The sequence below is a fragment of the Haliotis rufescens genome, unplaced genomic scaffold (genome assembly GCF_023055435.1).
Source record: "Haliotis rufescens isolate VD_foot unplaced genomic scaffold, xgHalRufe1.0.p SCAF_59, whole genome shotgun sequence".
Lineage (NCBI taxonomy): Eukaryota > Metazoa > Mollusca > Gastropoda > Lepetellida > Haliotidae > Haliotis > Haliotis rufescens.
In genome coordinates, this window is record NW_025964323.1 from 2590772 (window position 1) to 2601676 (window position 10905).

Below are 10905 nucleotides of genomic sequence, written 5' to 3' on the forward strand. Positions count from 1 at the left end.
ACGCCAGAAACGTATTATCGTGGGTTCCATTCCAGTTCGCCCGATTAGTTTTCTCTGTTCATCATCGCCACACCCGTGCTCGTGGGTTTCACCAAAGTGGTAAATGTTTGAGACCTGCATCACTTCGGAATTTTGTCCCATTTTAAGCCAACATGCCCCCGTGGTATTACTGGAATACTGCTGAAAACGGCGTTAAACCCAATTCAATCACTTACCCAATATTCCCAATTCACATGTGTATGGTCCCCATTTTTAGAAACCCCAATTAGTTCCCTTTTTTAGAAACCTAATTGTTTTTAACATTCACATTGTCTTGTTATCGGTGAAGTATCAATCTGCCTAAAAGCTGTTTCACGAGACGCGAATGGTATCATTGGAATTTTACGTCACTATTAGCTGATCATCAAGCACATCCCACCGGGCGGCACAGCTATAAATGGGCTGCGCGTGTTTCCAAAGGAACTATATTTTCGGATTTTAAGTGTAACTGACAGCAATCCATTCAGAAATTCTATTTTCAGAAACAACATTTTGCCAATTAACAGTATATTTATTTGTCCATTAATTCGCGACGTGGTAGAATTAGGCTCTCATTTTCTTTCCATTAACGTCAAATAATGATATATGAGAAACCATTTCCCTTGACGTTATAAAGGAGGATCAATGTTAGGTGAATAGGCATTGTTTTAGATAGATCATTTTCACCGTCACATTGAGAACCCTTTTGCTTATTTAGGGGAGCACTTAAATACTTCCATATCGGATAAAAACTCAATTCTGTAAGTTTGGGGGCGAGGTGTCGAGGTTTTCCATCCGATAAACTATTTTCATGATGTCTAAAGCTGAAGTCAATAAATAACAGCTCTTATCGTCATGTTTACCTGGAAATCAAGATGCAATATCGTTATCGAGATGCTATACGAGAAAGATCGCGACAATCCAAAGGTCTTCTAAGCATGTGTTGGTGTTGGTGGTTGTGTTGATCTAAAATTAGGGTGGTTCTACATGTATGAAGAGCTGTCATGGATTGTGTGATGTCACCAATTTCACAATTAGAATTTGTGTTGAAATTTTGAATTCGTCTCTTAGTCCTTGATGTGATGATATAGGTTCGTGGAGGCCGCCATGTTGTTTTTTCAGAATTTGCACCGGCTTTCGTATTTGAATCGATATCCTTATTTTTTGTTATCTTTCAATAAAATAAAGGCGGTTAAAGGAAGAAACAGGCATGCAGCTTTCGAGGTATTTTATTATATGTAGCCAACCGGACATTGGCAGATTTTTTCAACGGGAAAGTCCGTAGCACCCAGACTAACATATCGAACAGATATAATGAACGACAACAACATATTTATAACATATGGTTATATTTCGGGACTCATTCCCAGCTTTGGGCAATTTAATCAGCAGGTGCGTCTTTGCCCACCCTTACACAGCTAGTTCAAAATATCAAATTATCTGCTTATCGTACAACACCTTTGTTCTTAAGGTAAACATGGATGTAATCCATAAAACGGTTGCGATTTACACCGAATTCTTCCCCAGTATTGTGAAACAAATGGTCACTTTGGTGTATATTAGATACAACTGCACCCACATGAATGAACAATAAATAGTAAAGAAGATTTATTTTGTCAAAGTACATAGTCATTCGCGCAATCTGGTGTGTCGTGTTTTCCCGGTAACATTATTTCTGTATGTTGCGGGGGCACGGGTGGCCCAGTCGTCTAAGGCGCCGCGATTCGCTGTGCAGAGTTGCGTCCCTTGGGCACGCCAGAAACCTATGATTGTGGGTTCGAATCCCGGTTCGCCCCGATTATGTTTCTAGGTTTGTCAGCACCATACCCGTGCTCGTGGGTTTCACCGAAGTGGTAGACGTCTGATACCTGCATCACTTCGGGCTTTCCTCCCACATTAAGCTGACACGCCGTGATATAACTGGAATAATGTTAAAAGCGGCGTTAAACCCAACTCACTCACTCACTCTGTATGTTGCGGAGAGGTGTGAGTGGTGACGAATGAATGAACGAATGTGGCCATGCGGTAACCGTAGCTAGCTGAAACTAGGATATAAAAGAAATAAACTGGAAAAGCAGATGTTTTTTCTTTCCCTGACTGGCGTTCAACATTAAGGGACTAAAACAAGGACTGATAGGCTCGGAGTCGGTATACTGTGTCTGAGTGGAGTATTCATGTTTAAAGCGGCATGGTGTCTCAGTGGGCTAGCACTATAAAATAGCCATTAGTTCGGACTAGTACCAGCAGCCACACACACACACATGCTCACACACACACATGCTCACACACGCACATATTTTACATGGCCACAGTACATTCAGAAGCAACAACAGAACTAGGACCAGGTGTACCATTGTGTCCTTAAGTAATGAAATATAAAGTAAGATAAACGAAACAGACGAACGTAATAAAGAAAGACAACTGTTATTATGGACCCGGAGTCGGCTGAAAGAGGATCGGTTGGTCACAATGTGTGGCCTGGCTGATTGGGTGTCATTTCATGGGTGGCATTGATTACATGCTTGTTGTCGAAAAGAGACCCATTTCATTATCTATTATACACATATACAGTAGGTCCTCTGTTAGACACTGGCTATTACATTCTCGCAGGTCGTTGATCCGCGTCTATTTTGTTTAATGCAGGCAATGTGGCAACCTTTTACCGAGTTATCGAATTCGACACTCATACACAGGGTGCAGGAAACGGTCATTATTAAGTTAATATTTACTACGTCGACACAATACCAACTTATCCAATGTTTGTAAAAAATTCAAAATAAAAATGAAGTATATAAATCTCAAATATTTATTCAAAATGACACCGAGTTATTTTAGAAGTTCATCAATTATCAAAACGCCACATCAAACGAAACGTTTCCAAAGTTGTTTTTGCTCAACCAAATAACCACTCATGTACTTAGAAATCGATACACCTGTCCGCGTTAATAGTGATTGCAGCTTTACTGACAAAGAGTTTCCCACTACAGTCATGCTGTGGTAATCAGCTTGAACACGCGCGAGCTGATATTGATGACAGGTATATCTGCCATCGACTGCTGATAATTGACAGGTGTGAATCAGATTGGAGATGCGGAAAGTATTGGCCGTCAGAAATGGGGAATATTTCTCACCTATGAATGATTGAAATAAAAAGGCATTATTGTAATAACTAATATAGTAAGGCTTGCGATGGGACTGATTTGGGGTGCAAGGTCAACCTAGGTCCTCACTATTAAATTTGTTTATTAATCTGTATTTTCTTTTTACTCGCGTGTGACCGTCTGGGTGTTGACCTTGGTGCTTGCATCTGTGTAGTTCAAATGGCTGATGGGGGAGGGGGGCACGGGTGGCCAAGTCGTCTGAGGCGCCGCGATTCGCTGTGCAGAGTTGCGTCCCATGGGCACGCCACAAACCTGTGATTGTGGGTTCGAATCCCGGTTCGCCCCGATTATGTTTCTAGGTTTGTCAGAATCATACCCGTCCTCGTGGGTTTAACCGATGTGGTAAACGTCGAGACCTGTGTCACTTGGGCTTTCCTCCCACATTAAGCTGACACGCCGTGATATAACTGTAATTAACTGCATTAAACCCAACTCACTCACTCAAATGGCTGATTGAACTTGGCGTATCCTAGGACTAGCACCATGGAAAGACGACCATTGATCTCGCGGAAGGCAACATTGGTTCCACTGTTGGTACGCTCGGTTCCTGTGCAGCTCCGCAGGCCTATCCTGGTGACAGTGCCGTCTGTGTGACTTCTTTGTTGCAACCGTGAACATCAGACACAGTGGCCTTGCAGAAACTGCACACATTTCCGATTACAGTCACCGATCTTCAGCATTGGTTGACGTTGGCTAAATCTCATATCTATTTCATCTTATCTGAGTCTTCCTCAATCCCACCGGTGCTGATAATATAACCTAAACTCTTGATCCTTCTTTTGAAGAACCTGGGGAGATAGCTTTAATCCAGACACGAGGTGAGGTGAGGTGAAATGGGGTTTAACGTCGCGTCCAAGATTATTGCACTTATATAGCGACGTGCATGCACGTGTATGTATGTGTGTGGCTGCTTGTACTAGTCCGGACTGATGCCGATTTATAGTGCTAGCCCACTGAGATACCATGCCGCAGTTTAACATGAATACCCCACTCAGACACAGTATACTGACTCCGAGCCGACCAGTCCTTGTTTTAGCCCCTTAATGCCGAGCGCCAGACAGGGTAATAACAAGTACCATCTTTTAACGCCTTTTGGCATGACGTGGTCGGGGATCTTCGGGCGGACGCTCTACCACTAGACCACGGAGGCGGTTCAGTCCAGACACGAAGGCGCGTCAAAACCCTTTCAAGACGCTCTAACTGTTATGTACGGGAAAATATGATCAGGTCATCCAAGTATATAAAAACGAATAATGTGTGGACTTATATTGCTCTGAACCCATAACACAAGGTGCTCAAAGCGCTAACATTATTAGTTAATGGATGAATGCGCACTCGATTCTTTCTCCCTAGGGAGTATAAAATCCAAGCTACCTGTGAGGCGCTAGAAGGTTAAAAGCCACATAATCATTTCATCCTACCAGGTACCCATTCCCTGCAGGGGGAAGAGAACAAAGTCACCTGCCTAAGGAGACACCACATGTGGAACATGTGCTTCAATATGAGGAAATAGGGAATCCCTAGAAACTCTCAGTCACCCATCCAACTATTCTCCACGACCGACGTTGCTTGACTTCACCTGAGACCGCCTCCGTGGTCTAGTGGTAGAGCGTCCGCCCGACGAGCGGAAGACCGGGGTTCAATTCCCGGCCACGTCATACCAAAACACGTAAAAAAAAATGGTACCGTACCTGTTGTTACTCTGACTGGGGCTCGGCATTAAGGGGTTAAAACAAGGACTGGACGGCTCGGAGTCAGTATACTGTGTCTGAGTGGGGTATTCATGTTAAACTGCGGCGTGGTATCTCAGTGGGCTAGCACTATAGAATCGGCATCAGTCCGGACTAGTACAAGTAGCCACACCCTCACGTGCATGCAAATCGCAATATAAGTGCAATAAACTTGGACGCGACGTTAAACCCCATTTCACCTCACTTCACTTAACTTCGCGTAATTTGTGACCTGCACATGATACAGATCTGGAGATGTCATCCATCCAAGCGCTGCGTCACAAGATGCCGGCAGGGTGCGGGGTGTTGGACGGTAGAATCCCAAAGGTCCTTCTGTGACAGGGAGTTAACAGACTATAAAAGTCCAGTTTCCACCCTTGCCGAACTAGGCTGGTATTATGGAGTTACATTTTGGCTGGACTAACGAGTCTATGCATAGTCCAATCAAAATCGCGCACCGAAATCGAAATCCGGTTCGTAAACTGTCGTGCAGATTTCGGTCGATTGCAGGATTTGCAAAGCATGTACACCTCCAACTCGTTGTAAGCAGATATTTTCCACATCTTTTCATGTTTTTAATCAAGGTGCTCTTGTGATTTGATGCATTTCGCGATGTAAGACCCGTTTTATCACAATATAGATCTTCATTATCGATCAAATCGTCCTGACTCGGCGCCACCTTTTTGTGTGAAGCAAACGCAAGTGATGCGAGAGGTGGAATCTGATTGGTCCATAGGAGAGGCTTAGAAGGGACATTACTGGTAATAGCCACTGGTGGCGCTACGATCGAGCCCAGGAATTCCAGCCTAGTTCGGCAAGGGTGGAAACTGGACTTTTAAAGTCAGTTAACTCTCTTGCCTCGGGAAGATGGTATCAGTACGGCATTCACACTCACATACATGTTACAATCACCGTTATTTAAAGATGTGTAGCTGTGGTAATGGTAGGTGACAGTAAATATGGTCTTACTATAGTGGATGCCGTGTCAAGAACATTTATGACTTGTGTAATTGTTTGTTGTTTAACGCCGCACTGGAGTATGTATGCTTGTGTATGCACGTGGAACTGAAGCAAACATTTATTCGTGGCAACCTGGATGCGTTTGTTTGTTTGTTTAACCCTGCACTCAGCAATATTCCAGCTATGTAACGGCGGTCTGGACTAATCGAGACTGGACAAGACAATCCAGTGATTGATATCATGAGCATCGACCTACGTGATATGATGATATGCATCAATCAAGTCATGATCAGCGAGTCTGACCACCCGATCCGGTATTCGTCTCTTTCGACAAGCATGGGTCGGTGAACAGCAATATTTAACCCGGATCTTGACGGGTCGAACATTTATGAAGCTAGTGTTGGAAGAGTCGTGACAGAGATGTATATTATTCACTTATAGGAATGTCTCGCAGAGGTTACATTCTAGGATTGCAAGTGAGATGAAAGCACTCAAATCATAAGTTATTTGTTTTGCATCCATACGTTATGATTTCACAAAGTATTATTTCGACGCCTGAGTACACAAAGCTACGTTTAGGTGAGAAATGAACACACAATAAATTGGTATCTTGTGGGACTCATGTTGTTATTAATTACACAAGAGACGCATTTACGATCCATTCGTTAGATGCCTTCAGAAATACACTCCCGTAATGAAAGGTACAGAGCGGGGACTGGTGCAGTTACCTCTGTATACTGGTTGGTATGTTGTTTAACGCCGCACACAGCAATATTCCAGCTACATGACGGCGGTCTGTAAATAATCGAGTCTGGACCAGACAATCCAGTGATTAACATCATGAGCATCGATCCTCGCAATGTGGGATCGATGACATGCATAAACCAAGTCAGCGAGCCTGACCCCCCGATCCCGTTAGTCGCCTCTTACGACAAGCACAGTCGCCTTTTACGGCAAGCACGGGTTGTTGAAGACCTATTCTATCCCGGGTCTTCAGGTGTCTGCGTACACCAACTACATCAACGCCGTCATCTGAGACAGCAGTGGTGCCAGACACAACCTATGCAGGAATGGCGGCATTTGAGGCTGGGGTCGAACTTCCAAGAATGAAAGTCTTAGATCAGTTTAAAATTTTCTTAAATTGCGTTGGTTTTGTTTTTGACGAAAGCTAATACCAAATGAAACAATTGAAATCATAATAAGTGAGTGAAGTTTACGCCGCAATCTGAGTGAGCGAGTTTAACGTCTAAGCGGTCATTTTATCAGTCATTTTACGGTTCCTAATTAGAAATATTTCAGTTATATCTCAGCGGATTGTACATGATTGAGTACCCGTGGGGATGCCGGGTTAGAATTGCTCCATAGCAACCTTTGCTTGTCGTACGAGGCGACTTAATGGATCGGATTGTCAGGCTCGGTGACTTTGTCGGTTGACAAAGTCTAGTCCAGACTCGAGTCCGCCACAATATGGCTGGAATATAACTGAGTAGCGTTAAATAACAAACAAGAAAAGAAAAAGATAACGAGTCTTTACCAAGCAATGCATTGACTTTCAGCATGCGCGATGACAAGAGCCAATCACAGAGCCAGACCACCTGAATCTGACACGGAATCCCCATGAGGATCACCTCTTTCCTCCTGGTATTCTCTGACACCATTTCCTACTCCAAACATGTCGTGTCAGATTAACATAGTCAACTCTAGACGTACTGAATCCGTTCATAACGGACAAAAGTTCAATCTTGGAGCAGTAAGATGTTTGTTCTTTGGTTTGTTGTTTAATTGGTAAAGTCGTTTTAAAGACGCAGAGCCTGACCCCCGTATCCAATTGTAACCTCATCTTTCGACACGTTTTGTTTATATATTCGTCTGTTGTTTAACTCCCCACTCAGCAATATTCCAACTATATGACGGTGGCCTGTAAAAAATCGAGTAAATCATCATTTAATTCTTGGTTTTTAAATAGAGATTGAGTTAATTGATACATTTTGATAATATTATGTACTGTTTGTTTGTTGTGTAACGCCGCACTCTGCAATATTCCAGTCATATGACAGCGGTCTATAAATAATAGAGTCAGGACCAGACGAGCCAGCGATTAACATCATGAGCATCGATCTACGCAATGGGGATACGATGACAAGCATCAACAAAGTCACCGAGCCTGACAACCAGAGCCCGTTTGTCGCCTCTTACAACACGCATCTTCGCCTATTACGGCAAGCATGAAGACCTATTCGTACCGGGATCTTCACGGGTCTGGAGTATTTAGAAGCAACATTATGGTTCACAGAGTTATGTTTACCTCCCATTTAAACACTATTCCAGTTATTTTCGAGGCTTGATGTAGATCTTTGACGTTTATAGCTATGGTGAAACTAGTTAGCACGGAGCTGACAAGCCAACTGAAACATCTGGGATTCGAACCCACAAAAGAACGCTGTTCTAAATAGCGAATAGCGGCGTCTCGGACGACAGGCACTCAAGTGTCAATCCTAGAATCAATAATTGGCGCTTCATATTGCTGATTAATACACCAGTGCTATATCCTATTTCACAGTTAATGCACGGGTCATGTTTGCCGTGTGATAGATTCTCGAGTTCTTATTAATGGCTGTTATCAAATTACAGGTAATGGTCTAGTACAGCAAGCGTAGGGCAGAAACAAGCAAGGTCAGGAAGGACGACTTGTCCTGCACCAGATCAGGAATTATCCTTACCACAACGCTACACAATTATTTCTATATACTGGAGGACAAAAATGTACAATTCTGCACGACAAGTGCATGCGTGCCATGGCAAAGTTGACTGAGAGTAGGAGGTTGACGATGTGAGGTCGTCAGATGTTCTTTGAAAAGCAAAATTCCTGGTGATATGGCTGAGCTGTTCTTGTCAGCAGAACATTAATAACCACCCGTTTATACTTCTATAATTATACCCTCGATATATTTCTTGACAGTTGGAATATGCACGTGGGGGCGAGCTAAACGTGACGGCGTGGCAACCCTCGATATCCTTCTGTTTGGTTGGAGGATGTAGGCATGTGGAGCACGAGCTAAACGTGACGGCATGGCAACCCTCTATATGCTTCTTGATGACTGGAATATGCACGTGTATCACGAGCCAAACGTGGCCGTGTGGCAACCCTCGACATCCTTCTGTTTGGTTTGAGGATGTGAGCATGTGGAGCTGAAGCTTAATGTTTATGGGTGGCAACCTCGATACGCTTGTTTGTTTGTTTAACGGCTGTCTGTAACTTATCGAATATGGACCAAACAATCCAGGGACTGACACCATGAGCATCGGTAGATGCAACTGGGATACGATAAAATATCAAAAGTTCACACATTAAACAAGTATGCGAACTGACCACCCGAACCCCTTAGTCGCCTCCTACGACAAGCATGGGTTGCTGAAGACCAATTTCAGCCCGGATGTTTACGGGTTACCCCGAGACGCTTCTGGATGGTTGGAATATGTAGGCTACAAACTTTTGGATCTGCTTTAAAAACTGAAAAAACATTAACTGTGAAAGGAGAAACCGAGCAATTTTATTTTTTTACACTACACTGCTTTTGATGCGACCGTCAAGTCCACCGAACAATATTTATTCTGGAGTATTACCTGGGGTAAATTTTCCGTGTTTTTTTCTGGAACAAAGCAACCTACCTATCCCTCCCCCAACTCACAACCGCCACCCATTCGCCCAGAATTATATTGACCATTGTGTTTTCAAACGAACTGTCTTTTCCTGACCACATTTCCACGCCCCAAATCATTACTCTGCCACCTCTAAATGGTCCAATCTCACACACCACATCTGGAGACACCAACGAGTATTGCGTTCTTCTCGACGACTACTCCACGTACTTAACTCTCTGCCCATTTCTGTTCTGCCAGTCTTTGACGTCGGGATTGACTTTTCAACGTGACCCCCCGTTAGGTCCATACAGTGAGGGGACTGAAAGCATGTCATTTGGCAGATGATGCTCATAAGGTCATGCTGAATCGGTTCTTCAAATGAAGAATATGCAAATAACGATCTTCGTTGGGCGTGGTGACATGTCTTCCCCGACAGTCGGTATCGTGACAGCAACCTTGTGCAACCACAGCGTCTAGCGACGGCGTCATGTCCAGCTACCAGCTGCAGCATATGCCAATGGCCTTTTCTGTCTGTTCTGATAACAAACGTGGTATATGACTGTTGATTTCCGGACTCGTAATACATTGACGAATATTATGAGCTTTCATATACTGTTCAAAAAAAGAAACCCAAAGCCAGATGTGTGTGAGGTATGAAAATACATTTTTCGAGGAAAGGTGTTGAGCCAAAATGTTCTGGAGAGAACACTTGGTGATTGTAGTCTCGGCTATCGGTACATGGGAAAAGTCCAAGGTGAAGGTCAGCTACCATCAACAGCGCGCATGTCCCCCGTTGGAATCCCCTGACATCCCCTGCCCATGGAAGAGACGAGTATGCGAATCACATCCCTGGGAATGGTATCCCACTCGGGCTGCAACGCAAACGCCAACTGCTGCAACGTCTGGGGTTGTGGTTGACGTCGGCGTAGCCGTCTATTCAATTCATCCCACAGGTGCTCTATTGGATTCAAATCCGGGGATCTGGAGGGCCAGGGGAGTACATCAACGTTGTTGTTGTGTAGACAGGCTCCTGTGATCCGTGTTGTATGCGGTCGATCGTTGTTCTGCTGGAATACACCGTTGCCGTTGGCTGCAATTGGTGGGACGTGTAGTAGGATGTATCGTTGTGCCATAAGATTGCCCTGGATATGGACCAAACCCGATGAGGGATTTCCGCCCACATCATAACGCTACCCCCACCAAACCTGTCCACATCCTGTACGCAGTTTCCGGCGTAACGTTCTCCCCGACGTCTGTAGACCCGTGTTCTTCCATCCTCGACGGAGGAGAAATTTTGATTCGTCGCTGAACCAGACATCTCTCCATCTAACGCCAATACATAACACCTCTTCATTCTGCACCTCTTGGTCCGTAAATTTTACTATTATGTCGAA